At 48.6% G+C, this 14,703-nt stretch overlaps 1 pseudogene; it reads right to left on the bottom strand.

The window, feature by feature from the left end:
• Positions 1–12,989: 12,989 nt before the first annotated feature.
• Positions 12,990–13,852, bottom strand: LOC149855725 (uncharacterized; annotated as a pseudogene).
• Positions 13,853–14,703: the final 851 nt, after the last annotated feature.

Here is a 14,703-nt window from a genome sequence, read left to right as displayed (position 1 = left end):
TCGGAGCACCCCCAGCCAGGTCATGAAGCACTACAGGGATTTGGGAGTGGGGCTTAGGGGTCTGGGAGCTCAGGTGCTGTTTTCGTCGATCCTCCCAGTCTCGGGCTATGGGCTGAGGAGGGAGAGGAGGATCCACGCAGTGAACCAAAGACTGCGGAGCTGGTGTCATCGGGAAGGCTTTGGCTTCCATGACCACAGCCTGCTCTTTGGCAAGAGAGGCAGCGAGCTGCTGGGAAGAGATGGCCTCCACCTCTCTCCCCTGGGGAGGAGGCTCTTCTCATCCAGGCTGGCTGACCTGCTCCACTGGGCTTTAAACTAAGCCCGCTGGAGGTTGGGGGGAATACTGCCACTGCTGGCCTCCTGACCAAGGCACTTAAGGGAGACCACCCCTGCCCCAGCCCTGGCACAATCTGTGGGCAAGACAAGAGCCCCCAAGGACACACTTGCCTGCCTGTACACTAATGCCAGGAGCCTGGGTAACAAGCAGGAGGAGCTCGTCCTCCTGCTCAGTGCAAAGAATTATGACATCATTGGGATAATGGAGACCTGGTGGGACTCCACCCATGACTGGACCACGGGTATAGAGGGCTATACCCTGTATAGGAGGGATCGTGTTGACAAAAGGGGTGGAGGTATAGCTCTCTATGTGAAGGAAAGCTACATGTCCCTGCAAGCTGATGTTGGCGACCAGCATGGACAGCTAGAGACCCTCTGGGTAAAAATTCGTGGGGAATACGGCACAGGGGACACAACGGTGGGAGTCTACTACAGACCTCCCACTCAAAGTCCTGAGCTTGACCAGGAGTTCGCCTGGGAACTGACTGAGGCCGCTTGCTCCAGGACCTTGGTTGTCATGGGTGACTTCAATTACCTGGACGTCTCGTGGGAAGATCACTCAGCAAAATCCGACTGGTTGAAAAGCTTTCTCTCGTGCATGGATGACCTGTACCTGACTCAAGAAGTCTATGGGCCAACAAGAGGCAAAGCCCTGCTGGACCTGGTACTGGCTACGGGGGACGACCTAATCGGCGACCTAGTGATCGATGGGAAGCTGGGTGACAGTGACCACGAGCTGATCACCTTCACCATCCGCCGTAAAGCTGGCAAGTCAGTCAGCAACACAGAAGTCCTTGACTTCAGAAAAGCCGACTTTGACAAGCTCAAGAGGCTGGTCGGTCAGGCCCTTAGGGACCATGACCCCAGGGAGATGGGAGTTCAAGAAGAGTGGTTGCTTCTCAAGGAAGCGATCCTCAGTGCACAAGCTAAATCTATACCAACACGGAGGAAAGGCAGCAAGAAGGCACAGCAGCCCTCCTGGCTCTCCAGGGACCTAGTGGACCTCCTGCGGCTAAAAAGTAAAGCCTACAAAGGATGGAGGACGGGATCCACCTCCAAGGAGGATTATTCTGCACTGGTCTGGTTCTTCAGGGAGCAAACCAGGAAAGCCAAGGCTGCAACTGAACTCCAACTAGCTTCAAGCATCAAGGACAACAAAAAGTCCTTTTTCAGATATGTGGGGAGCCGGAGGAAAAGCAAGGGCAATGTTGGACCCCTGCTAAACCAGATGGGGCAACTGACAACTGACACCCAGGAAAAAGCCAACCTATTAAATAGGTACTGTGCGTCAGTCTTTCATCAGTCCCATGGGACGCCCATGCCTGCTATGGGACAGGGAGATCCGGGTGATGGGGATCCCCTACCCTCCATAAATGCTGACCTTGTGAAGGAACACGAGAAGCTGGATACCTTTTAGTCAGCCAGCCCTGACAATCTGCACCCCAGGGTACTCAAGGAGCTGGCAAGCATCATAACCCAGCCCCTGACACGGATCTTTGAAAACTCCTGGCACTCTGGTGTAGTGCCCGAAGACTGGAAGGCGGCCAATGTGGTGCTGAACTTCAAGAAAGGGAGAAGAATGGATCCGGCTAACTACAGGCCCATTACCCTGACTTCTATCCTGGGGAAGATCTTAGAAAAGTTTATTAAGGAGGCCATCCTTGAGGGACTGGCCCAGGCTAACATTCTAAGGGATAGCCAGCATGGGTTTGTTGCGGGTAGGTCTTGTTTGACCAATCTCATTTCCTTCTATGACCAGGTGACCTATCACCTGGAGGAGGGAGAAGATATTGATGTCATATATCTTGACTTCAAAAAAGCCTTTGATCTGGTATCCCATGATCACCTCTTGGCCAAACTGCCCAGTTGTGGCCTTGGCTCCACCATGATCCGCTGGCTGGGAAATTGGCTCCGTGGTCGGACCCAGAGGGTTGTGATTGATGACAGTCACTCATCGTGGTGCCCTGTGACCAGTGGGGACCCTCAAGGCTCTGTCCTTGGACCCATCCTGTTCAACATCTTCATTAATGATGTGGACATTGGAGTCAGGAGTGGACTGGCCAAGTTTGCCGATGACACCAAACTTTGGGGCAAAGCATCCACGCCAGGAGATAGGCAGGTGATCCAGGCTGACCTGGACAAGCTCAGCAAATGGGCAAATGAGAACCTGATGGTGTTTAACACCGAAAAATGCAAGGTTCTCCACCTTGGGAGGAAAAACCTGCAGCTTCCTTATAGGCTCGGCAGTGCTACGTTGGCTAGCACTACAGAAGAAAGAGACTTGGGGGTCATCACTGACCACAAGATGAACATGAGCCTCCAATGCGATGCTGCGGCTAATAAAGCGACCAAAACGCTGGCGTGAATCCATAGGTGCTTCTCGAGCAAATCCCGGGACGTCATTCTCCCCTTCTACTCGGCCTTGGTGAGGCCGCAGCTGGAGTACTGCATCCAGTTTTGGGCTCCACAATTCAAAAAGGATGTGGAGAAGCTTGAGAGAGTCCAGAGGAGAGCCACGCGCATGATCAGAGGTCAGGAAAACAGATCTTACGATGACAGGCTGAGAGCCACGGGACTCTTTAGCCTGGAAAAGCGCAGGCTCAGGGGTGATCTGATGGCCACCTATAAGTTTATCGGGGTGACCACCAGGATCTGGGGGAACGTCTGTTCACCAGAGCGCCCCAAGGGATGATGAGGTCGAACGGTCACAAACTCCTGCAAGACTGTTTCAGGCTGGACATAAGGAAGAATTTCTTTACTGTCCGAGCCCCAAGGTCTGGAACAGTCTGCCAGCGGAGGTGGTTCAAGCACCTACACTGAACACCTTCAAGAGTAAATTGGATGCTTATCTTGCTGGGATCCTATGACCCCAGCTGACTTCCTGCCCTTTGGGCAGGGGGCTGGACTCGATGATCTCCCGAGGTCCCTTCCAGCCTTAATGTCTATGAAATCTATGAAATAAGATTGTATATGTTTGTGCTTTATATTTTGTAATTGAAATGTTGTATTGTAATGTTGTAAATAGTGTTATTTAGGGTTTGACTTTGGTTTTTGGTTAATGTTCATTGTGTAAATATATGTATATTATATTTAGTTTTATTTTTATGTTAGTTTTATGTATATTTAGTTTTATGTTTAGATTATAACTCAGTAAATTGTATATAGTTAAGAACTTTGGGCTTGGGATAACTCTATAGAGGAAAGAAGGTTCTGCTCAAAATTCTGGCATCCCTCTCACAGCTCCCCCTCCTGCCTACCCATCCCATCCAATGGAGAATAGGACACACCCTTGGGTGTACCCAGGTTACATTCTGGGGGGCTCATCCAGGTTTGCAGGTGGCAGGTTAAACATTGTTATTGGTACTGTGCCTCTCTATACAGCATTATGTCGAACCCCAATGTTGCCCAGGGCTCTGAGGGAGCTGGGACCTCTGGGGCAGCAGGAGCAACTGCTCCAGCAGACTGGGTAAACATCCTTAAGCAGGTACTTAGACAAGTGACTGACTCTTCCAATGACAGAGCCGCGTATAAGAGGCTCAGGACTTTTCCTGGGAAGCTCCCAGTCCCTGCTGGGGAGGAAGGCTTTGAGGCCTGGACTGCCCGTATCCAGAAGACATTACTCATGTGGCAGATACCAGAGGATGTGAAGAGACGTTGGCTCCTGGATGCGCTGAGAGAGCCAGCCTTTGGTATCATTCACACTGCTAAACAGCAAAACCCTGGAATCTTCACGCAGCAGTGTCTACAGACTCTAAGGGACAAGTTCAGACAGTCCATTTCCCATGGGGGAGCCTATTATGAACTGCTTGGGACTTCCAGCAGAAAGGAGAGACTGCATCCCCTTACGTGCTGTGGTTGGGCAAGTACTACAGTGGGTGGTAGAGCAGGGGGCCCTTACCTCTACTGACACAGATCATGTTCAGTTCTGGCAGGTCCAGATTGGTGCCCACTATAGTTTAGACCTGGTGAGGGATCTAAATTTGTCTGGGCAGGAAAGCAACCCACCAGGGTTTGCCCAGCTTATGAGGGAGGTACAAGAGGAGGAGGAGATCCTTCAATTACGGGAGACCATGTGAACCTCTGAAGAACCCCCAGTGCACAAGGGGCCAGTGTCCCATGTAATGACTGTGGCTCCTCCTGAGGAGGAAAAGGAATCCCCACCCCCAGTTCTGGCAGCTGCTATTACTGGTTCAGCTCCCAGAAGGTGGCCCAGGACTGACCCAGGTTTCCCAGGTCTATCCCAAGTGAGGAACCAATCCAGGTCTGTGGGATTATGTTTTAAGTGTGGGGAGTATAGCCACATGGCGAGAGAATGCTCAGGGCCTGAGAGTCCTGACTTGATTTTCCAAAGGCTGATGTCCCTGTGAAAGTCGGGAAATGAGAAGGGGATGGGACAAGGGAGTCAGTTCCGCCCCGGGTCTCATCAGACTCCCAAGACACGGCCATGAGTGTGATACCTGAAGGGTTAATAGGCCCCTGGGCTGAAGTACCTATAAAGGTCAATGGGCATCCCTGTACTGCAGTATTGCACAGTGGGTTCCAAGTGACCATTTTGTTTGAGTCACTATAAAGCTCATTTCAACTGTTTACCATTCTTTCCCTTGTCCGGGTTGGGTTTATATGGCCTTAGTCAAAGTCAATACCCATATCGCGGGTATTTTAAAATTAGAATTTGATTTCCTGCCTCTGTGGTGGGGACCAATAAAGAAGTGGTGACCATTATCTTGGTGTGCCCTGAATCAGGGTGGAAGCCAGAGGCTCCCCTTATTATAGGGACTAACTCCCACATTTTCCGGGCACTGGCCCAGTATTGTCAACAGCAGGCTGGCATAAGCTATAGGAAACAACTAAAGATGCATGCTGTGTGTTCCAAGGCCTATCCCAGGTGGGAACGGAGGAGCACAGAGGGAGGGTTCCCTGTTTTAGGGCAATTATGGTTTGAGGGGAAAAGGCCACAGAGGATCCCTTGAAAGGGACAGAGAGCCCTACATGTTGCCTGCACTTGGGCTGAAGGGGTCCCAGAGGCTGAAGCTGTGGTAGTTGAAGCCCTCCCCTGTGGGAAGGAATCTTGGGTACTGGAAGTGCCCACTGTATTGTTTACTCCTGAGGGACTGGCCCAAGAGCATGTCACTGTCATGGTGGTGAACCCCTTGATGCAAGAAGTGGTGGTTCACCCTGGCCAGAAGTTAGCCACTCTTAGGGAAGCAGAAGTAGTAGCTTCAACTAACCAGCCTGGGTCCACCCCAACAGATCCCAAGCAGCTTTATTTGGGGGATTTCCCAGCACCTGAGGCTTGGAAGGAGCAGCTGTGGGAGAAGCTGTAACGCCAGACTGGGGTTTTCTCTCTCTCTCCATGAATGAAATGTGGGGAAAGCTGAAGGGGTGGAACACCAAATTCACCTCAGTGATCCCTGACCATTTTGGGAATGTTCTTGCCACATCCCACTGGCTGAAATGGGAGAAGTCTGGCACCACCTGCAAGAACTGCTCGATCAATTCAGAGCCCCTACACTTCACCCATTGTCATCATAAGGAAGAAGAACGTTAAGATCTGCATGTGCATTGACTATAGGGTGTTAAATACCATTGACAACTGTTAATCACTGTATGGTCCCTAGGGTATAAGAGGCACTGGACTGCTTTGGGGGTAGCAAATGGTTTTCTGTATTGCAGCTGAGGAGTGGATATTACCAGATTCCCCTCAGAGAGGCGGACAAAGAAAAAAACGCTTTCATTTGCCCATTGGGTTTCTTTCAGTTTGAAAGGATGCCCCAAGGCATTTTGGGTGCCCTGGCCACTTTCCAAATATTGATGGAAAAGGTGGTTGGGGATATGCATGTCACCCAAGTGCTCATATACCTGGATGACCTTATCGTGTTTGGGATGACCCTAGAGAAACATGATGAGAGGCTCCTCTGAGTGCTGGACCAGTTGGAAGCTGCAGACCTTAAGCTGGCTATCAAAAAGTGTCAGTTCTGCCAGGCCTCAGTAAAATATGTGGGGCACATTGTATCCTAATAGGAGATCAGTACTGACCCAGACAAGGTCCGCACTGTGACCACTTCACCCAGACCCACAAACTATCGAGAGCTAAGGAGACTTTTGGGATTTGCAAGGTTTTACAGGAGGTTTGTGCAGGACTATGCCACCATTGCCTGGCTGATGAGTCACCTTACCCAGGGATATCAGACAGGGAAAGCCTTCTGCAACTGAAGGATGCTGGAGCACTCCAAAAGAAGTGGGGAGGTGAAGAGTACTACCCAGCCTTTTGGACCAGCTTATCTGGACTGGGAGCAGTGTTTTACCAAATACATGAGCATAAATGCCCTGTGGCATTTGCCAGCCAGAGCCTCGTGCTCAGTGAAACTTGATATCTGGCTCATAAATTATAGTTTGTGGCCCTTAAATGGGCCATTACTGAAAAGTTCCGGGACTATTTGTATGACATTTCAAGTGTGGACTGACAATAAGCCATTCTGACCAGTGCCAAGCTGGATGCCACTGGGCATCGATGGGTTGCTGCTTTAGCAGACTTTTCATTCAGCCTCCATTATCAGGCTGGACATAAAAATATTGATGCCGATGCCTTGCTCGGATGACTTCTACTCAGGCCCCAGAAGCGCTGCAGCCAGAGACCTTTTGAGCTCTCTGTGATCTCCCCATGAGAAACCCATCAGAAGAAGGACATGATGGAGCTTGCTTGGCTGAAGTGCTGGGGGTACCACCTGAAGGAATTCCCCAGGCCTGGAGCCATTACATTCTGTTGAATCCTTCGGTGCTACCCCAAATTACAGCAGCCAAGTGGCAAGGCAGCCAGGAGTGGGATCCTGATATCCGAGATGTGCTTCGGGCTCAGAAGGGAGGGACTGTTATGTCTCCTCCTGACCAAGTGGGCACTTCAACTGGCCGGCATCTGCTAAGGGAGCAGGGAAAGCTGCGATTAATAAATGGAGTGTTGCATTGGGTAGTACAAGTCTCTGAAGGGCAAGAGATGCTGCAGCTGGTCCTCCCCAGAGAACAGCAGGCCCTAGTGCTGTGGGCCCTTCACAATGACTTTGGCCATATGAGAATACAGCGGACTCTGGTTTTAGTGCAAGAGAGGTTTTTCTGGCTTTGCATGGCTGAGGACATTAAAACCAAATGCCAGACCTGTGAACACTGTGAGAAGCAGAAAACCCTGCCGTCACGTACCGCTTACCTACATAATATTCAGAGCTCACAGCCACTCAAACTTGTCTGCATGGGGTTTCTGACTATAGAGGGAGATGGAAACCAAAAGAGCAATGTCCTGGTGATAACAGATCATTTTACATGATATGCCCAGGCTTTTGTGACCCATGACCAGACTGCCCAGACGGTGGCTAAAGTGTTATGGGAGAAGTACTTTTCTGTTTTTGGACTGCCCACCCACTTACATTCTGATCAGGGCAGGGATTTTGCGAGCAAGTTATTCAAAGAGGTACTGACTGTAGCAGGGATACGGAAATCCCAAACGACTCCTTATCACCTGCAAGGGGATCCCCAACCCGAGCATTTCAACAGAACACTATTGAACATGTTAGGGACCCTAAGACAGGAGCAAAAGGTATCATGGGGCCAACATCTGTCTTTTTTTTACATGCCTATAATTCAACAAAGAATGATGCCACTGGGGTAAAACCATATTTCCTCATGTTTGGGAGGCAGCCACAGCTTCCTATAGATCTCTGTTTCCAAGTGGAGAAGGCATATGGGCAGCACTTGTCACATGGTCACTATGCCCATCAACTGAGAGACAGACCGAGGCAGGTCTATCACCTGGCTAGAAACATAGTGAACCACAACCAACTGAGGCACAGGTGAAATTATGACGCCTGAGTAAGTAAGGGAGCAGGGACTGAGCCCCAGGGACTGGGTGTTACAAAGGAATTTAGGCCTACTGGGACACACAAGATTATAGATCACTGGAAAGCTGAATCTCACAAAGTTGTCAGAAGGATGGGGAATTTCCCTGTGTATCAAGTGGCCCCTGAGACTAGGCCTGGGTGGCCCTGAGTACTACTACACCACAACCTACTCCTGCCTATCAGTGAATTAGTTGGCACAGGTTCCCCACCAGCCGAGCTCCACCACAGACCCCCCTCAGATGGGCTAGGCCCAAGACTGAACAAGTTCTTCCTCCTGCTCCAGTGAATGAAGACGACTCTGACTTGGACAGTGATGGGTGGCACCCCTCAGAGTTCCATTCCAGCCTACTGCTAACCACCCCTGGATGGGATGCTCGGGATGGAAGAGCGGAAGAGGTGCCAGAACCCCACAACGGCCCAACAGAAGAATCATGACCATTGCAGTCTCCCAGGACCGCAAGCCCTGCTGCCAGACTGTCCACCTTCAGGGTTGAAAGCCCTGATAGCAGGGATGAAGGGAATGACCATGGGTCCCCATGGGGCTTGGAACATGAGCCCACCCCTCAAGCCCACCATGAAAGGAGGCCAGTTAAATGCCACCTGCAATGTCCCTGGCTTGCAACGCGAGGTGCGCATCTCTTCACCCTAGACTCAATAGCTGCAGGGGGCCAGCTCATCACCAGGATGGTGAAGGGTTCTGCAGGGAAGAGTGTAGGAGGCTCACCTTTCAGAGCTTGGGTTGAGACCCAGGCTTGAGATCCTGATGTTTTGATTGGTGGAGCCCATTCACCAATCAGGAGGCAGCAAGAGAAAAAAAGTCATACCCCTTTCCTGAGGGGAGGGGGAGAAGAAATCTCAAGAGCTCTCCCAGACCTGATTAAAGACTGTAAACTGTCAGGTCTGGAAGACTTTAGGGGTGGAGACCTGGAGCATATAAAAGGAGCTGTGTGCCCAGCATGAGGGGCAGATGCAGAGAGGGACTCAAGAAGAGCAGAGCCAAGAAAAGCTGGGGAGCTCTCCCCCAGTAGGCAATAGGCCCAAGACTCCTGAAGCTGCCACTGAAAGAGCAGTCTTTCGAGTGGTGCAAGACCAGTTGGGCTTTTGATGATGCATGGGATGATGTGTGGAGACCTGGCCCTGGGAGCGGTGTGAGACTACTCAGGCCCATCACAGTGCACAGTTTGGTACACAGAGCCCAGGCTTTGAGAGTGCAGGCAGCGGCTGGAGCCTGCAACCCTGGCAGGGCCAGCAGCCATGCACTGCACAGGGCAGTGCACAGGGTAAGGCCTTGGGGCTGCAGTGGGGTGGCTCAGGCCCCATCTCGCAGCAAGCGGCCGGGTCCCACAGTGCACATGGCAGTACACAGGCCCAAGCCTTGGGAGCAAGGCAGCAGTGGAGGCTGCTTGGGTTAGCCATCCAGCGTGAGGACAGACAGCCGGAGCCTGAAGGGCCTGGCCTAAGCTACAAGGGCCCTCGGTGCTGAAGCCAGGGCACGGGGAAACAGTAGTGCTGCAGCGTAAGGCCCAGCACCCAGAACCCAGCAGCAGTGGGGCAGCAGCTAAGAGGAGCTGAGTCCTCAGTGCCCAGAGCGGGGCACAGGGTGGGAGGAAGCCAGCGGTACAGGAGAGGCCTAGAGAGGTGCTCCAGCAGAGGAGACCCCATTAAGCTGTGCCCTGACCACTGCCACCTGAGGAAGCATGAGTCATTGGGCCCTTGGGTCCCACAAGAGACAGACATTTGGGGCGGGCAAACCCAGAGAAGGGGCTGGGTAAGTAAGCCCCACCTAGTCAAGGCCCTAAAGGGAGGGGCCCCGGTGCTTCCTGGACATCCCCCCCACAAGGGACCCCACTAGAAGAAGGACTTACTCTTGCCATTAGTTTGGGACTATATTTAGGGTTTGCCCTTGGTTATTGGTTAATGTTCACTGTGTAAGTATATGTATATGTATATGATATTAAGTTTTATGTTTATATATATTATAACTCAATAAATTGTATATAGTTAAGAACTTTCGGCTTGGGCTAACTCTATAGAGGAAAGAGGTATCTGTTTGAAATTCTGGCATCCCTCTCACAGCATCCCATCCAACTGAGAATAGGGCACACCCTTGGGTGTATCCAGATTACATAAGCACGATACCAGGTTTACACATAACAAAATTGAAGCAGAGGCATAGAATCACAGAAAAGTAAGGTTGGGGGGGGGGACACCTCTGGAGGTCTGCCTGAAGCAGGATCATCCCTTTCCAAACCATCCCCTTCACATCTTTGTCTAACTTATTACTAAAAATAAATGATCAACCCTGTTACACAACTACAAGGCAGAGCACAGTAACCTGCCACAGATAAAGCAAGGGGACAATGGCAATCAGCATCTTCCTGCTGCAAAAATTTAAATATGCTTGAGAGATCAAAGAAAGAGTGTCATGCACTACCATGTTGACCTAGAGTACAGCAGCAAAACCAGATATGAAATTGAGAAAATTTTCACTTCTAGACCTTAACACTTGTGCTTTACAATACATGCTATTTCCTTGTCTAAGACATTTCACAGTTTCATAGTTGGTAGTTAAAACACAGTAGCATACAGACAGTAACCATTTTAAATTCACTATGGTACATGCTCCTTTAGACTTGATATACAAGCTGTAGAAATACAAAATATAAATTATTGTCCCAATTTTAATGTCTTATTTGCAATTCTCTGTCCTGACTCCAAAGAGGACTAAAGAATCCTCCTACTTCTGTCTACCTTAGAAGACTTCCCATGAAGCAAGAAGAGACTTGCACAAATTTCTTAGGAACAGTCCACTAGAATATTACCACTATTACCACCTGCCAACTTTACATTAATAAACTGCAGAAAAAGAAAGACAAGAATTCTCTACATCTTGTGCAATGCTATCTGCCTACGTATTAAATTCCTTCTTTACTTTGCTATACAATAATCCATATGATATTTGTACTTCTATGATCTGCATCACTTCGTGGTTTATACAGGTATTAGGGGATTTTACTTTTACTAATGCTCAGGTACAGGGAGTCTCCTTGCTGTAAACAAAACCTAATAAAACTGTATCAAGAAGTGCTTTTTAATGCTGGGGGAAGGAAGTAGGAAAGCAAAGTCACCTAGTATTCAGACCAAGCACTTTAAAGGAAAAAAATAATCCCAAATGTGTGACTGGAGGCCAAAAATAAGGTATGGAAATTAACTGATGTAGTGTAAAACTAATTTCAGTTCCATTACAAGCAAAGCCAGTTCTAAAGGTTAAGGATAACATACTGCATTGTTTAATGCGTAAATATGAACTAGTCACAACCAGAGAAGAATTGGTGGGGAAAGTAGAAGTGGATGGCAACTTGGCCAGCAGTGACCATGAGATGATTGAGTTCAGGATGTTGAGGAAAAGAAGGAAGGAGTACAGCAGAGTATGGAACCTAGATGTCAGAAAATCAGACTTTGACTCACTCAGGAAACTGATGGGCAGGATCCCCTGGAAGTTCAATCTGAGAGGGAAAAGAGTCCAGAAGAGGTCGTTGTTTTTCAAAAAACTTAATGAGGGCTCAGGAACCATCCTGATGCACAGGAAGACTAACAAGTATGGCAGAAGACCAGCAGGGAACTCTTCAGTGAACTAAAACATAAAAAGGAAGCTTACAAAAAGTGGAAACTTGGACAAATGATTAGGAAGGAGTATAAGAGTATTGGTCAGGCATGCAGGAATGAAAACAAGAAGGCCAAAGTGCAATTGGAGTTGCAGCTAGCAAGGGCCATGAGAAAGTGGTTTTCTACAAGTATGTCAGCAACAAGAGCAAGGTTAAGGAAAGTATGCCCCCCTTACTGAATGGGGGAGACAACCTAGTGACAGATGATGTGGAAAAGGCTGAAGTATTCAATGCCTTCTTCACCTCAACCTTTACAGGCAAGATCAGCTCCCAGACTACTGCATCTGGCAGCACAGTTTGGGGAGGAGGTGAGGAGCCAACAGTGGTGGAAGAACAGGTTATGGACTATTTAGAAAAGCTATATGTGTACACGTCCGTGGAGCCAGACACAATGCACCCAAGGGGGCTGGGGGAGATGGCCAATATGATTTCAGAGCCACTGGCCATCATCTTTGAAAACTAGTGGTGATTGAGAAAGATCCCAGAAGATTGGAAAAGGCCAAATATCGTGTAATCTTTAAAAAAGGGAAGGAGGATCTAAGGAACTAAAGACTGGTCAGCCTTCCCTCAGCCTGGAGAAACCATGGAACAGGTCCTCAGGGAATCCATTTCTAAGCACTTGAGGAAGAAGGTGATCAGGAACAGTCAGGATGGATTCACTAAGGGCAGGTCATGCCTGACCAACCTAATTGCCTTCTATGATCAGATGACTGGCTCTATGGATGTGAGAAGAGTAGTGAACATGATATTCCTTGACTTTAGCTACAGGGGTGTAGGTTGTAGCCATATTGATCTAAGGACATAGGCAGACAAGGTTCTTTGGGTGAATCTGATATCTTTTATTAGACCAACTTAAATAGCTGGAAAACAATTATTAAACAAGCTTTTGGGTTCAAAAACTCTTTGTCAGGCTAAGGAAGTTTCAGCAGTTTGCATTGCTCTTCCTGGATGGAATGAAAAGTAAAGAAGCCAGAGGTTGGGCTGGTGTGCATACAAGACAGGCAGTCAGTGAAGATGTAAATTGAGGAGTCAGTGGGTGAGAGACAGGTGGGGTGGGGAAAGAGAGAGAAGGGGGATGAATAGTGGAGAGATACCTGGGGAGTCAGATGTCAGGCAGGTTATAATGGGACATGTTTTGTAAGTTTCCTTTGAGGATCAGGACTGAGAGATTGGAGAGAGAGTGGTTTTCTTGTGAGAAATGTGCCCCCACAGGTAACTGGGTATTCCTGTCTTTGATAGATTTCCGGTGTGCATTCATTCTGGTGCGCAGTTGTTGTTTGGTCTCTCCTATGTATTTGGGCATTTGGTGCATTGGATGAGATATATTACATTTCTGGAGGTGCAGCTGTAAGATCCAGGAAGCTGATGGCTCTGTTGTGGGGTGTAGTAATTGGGGGTGGTGTGGAGATGTGTTGGCAGGTTTTGCATTTCTTGTCATGGCATGGTCTGGATCCTTTTGGTGTGTTCTGGGCTTGAGGAAGTTTGCTTCTGGTGATGAGGTTAGTGAGGTTTGGTGCTTGTTTGAAGGCTAGGATAGGTAGCTCTGGGAAGATCTTTTTAAGAATAGGGTCTTTTTCTAGTATGTGTTGCAATTGTTTGAGGATTTTCTGTACAGGTTCGAGGAAGGAGTGATCTGCCGTAACCAGCGGTGTGCAATTTGGAGGTGGGGGGTGGTTTCTTCTGTACTGCAGCAGTTTTTCCTGTGGTATCCGGGTGGCTCTTTCAAACATGTGAGCTATCTCTGCAGGAGTGTCCTTGTTGGATGAAAGCCTTTTTAAGATTGGTGAGGTGGTAATCCCAGGTGTTTTCTTCAGTGCAACTTTGGTGGTATCTGAGGGCTTGGCTGTATAGCACAGCTTTCTTGGTGTGTTTAGGCTGATTGCTGGTTCTGTGCAGATATGTATGTTGGTCTGTGGGTTTCTTGTATAATGTGGTCAGTATTTTATCATTCTGGATACTGATCATCGTGTCTAAAAAGGAGATGTTGGTGCTGGAGTATTCTAAAGAAATTTGGATGGAGGGATGGTGATTGTTGAATTTCTGATGGAACTCAATCACAGATTGTAGGTTTTCAGTCCAAATGATGAAGATGTCATCAATATATCTTAAGTATAATAAGGGTTTGATGGTGCCATTCTTGAGGAAGTCTTCTTCCACGTGGCTCATAAAAAGGTTGGCATACTGTGGGGCCATTTTGGTGCCCATAGCTGTTCCCATCATCTGGAGGAAGTGTTGATTATTAAAAGTGAAATTGTTGTGTGTGAGGATGAAGTGTATAAGGTCAATAATATCTTTGGGTCTGTAATCTGAGTTGTCATCTTGTTCCTGTAAATATGTAAGGCAGGCTTGGATGCCATCCTGGTGTGGGATGTTGGTATATAGGCTGGTAACATCCATGGTGGCTAAGAGGGTGTTGCTGGGAAGGTGGTCTATGTTTTTAAGTTTCTGTAAAAAGTCTGTAGTGTCTTGTACAAATTTGCTCTGTGGGTGATGAGCGGTTTTAGGATTGATTCAATGAAACCTGATATTTCCTCAGTTAAGGTCCCATGGTTGGATATGATAGGTCTGTCAGGGTTCCCTTGTTTGTGGATTTTGGGGAGCATGTAAAAAGTCCCCAGGTTACGTAGTGGGGGGATCAAGGTCTGCAGTTTTTCTTGTAGTCTTCATGGAAATGATTTGATGGTATTGTTGAGTGTCTTGGTGAAAAGGGGACTTCCTTGTAGTAGGTGGTGTCAGAGAACTATCTGTTGGCTTCCTTTATATAGTCTTCATGGTTTAGGATGACTGTGGCTCCTCCTTTATCTGCTGGTTTTATT

The sequence above is a fragment of the Crocodylus siamensis genome, chromosome 11 (genome assembly GCF_052110815.1).
Source record: "Crocodylus siamensis isolate JL-2025a chromosome 11, ASM5211081v1, whole genome shotgun sequence".
NCBI lineage: Eukaryota > Metazoa > Chordata > Crocodylia > Crocodylidae > Crocodylus > Crocodylus siamensis.
This window is presented reverse-complemented; position numbering and strand designations above follow the sequence as displayed.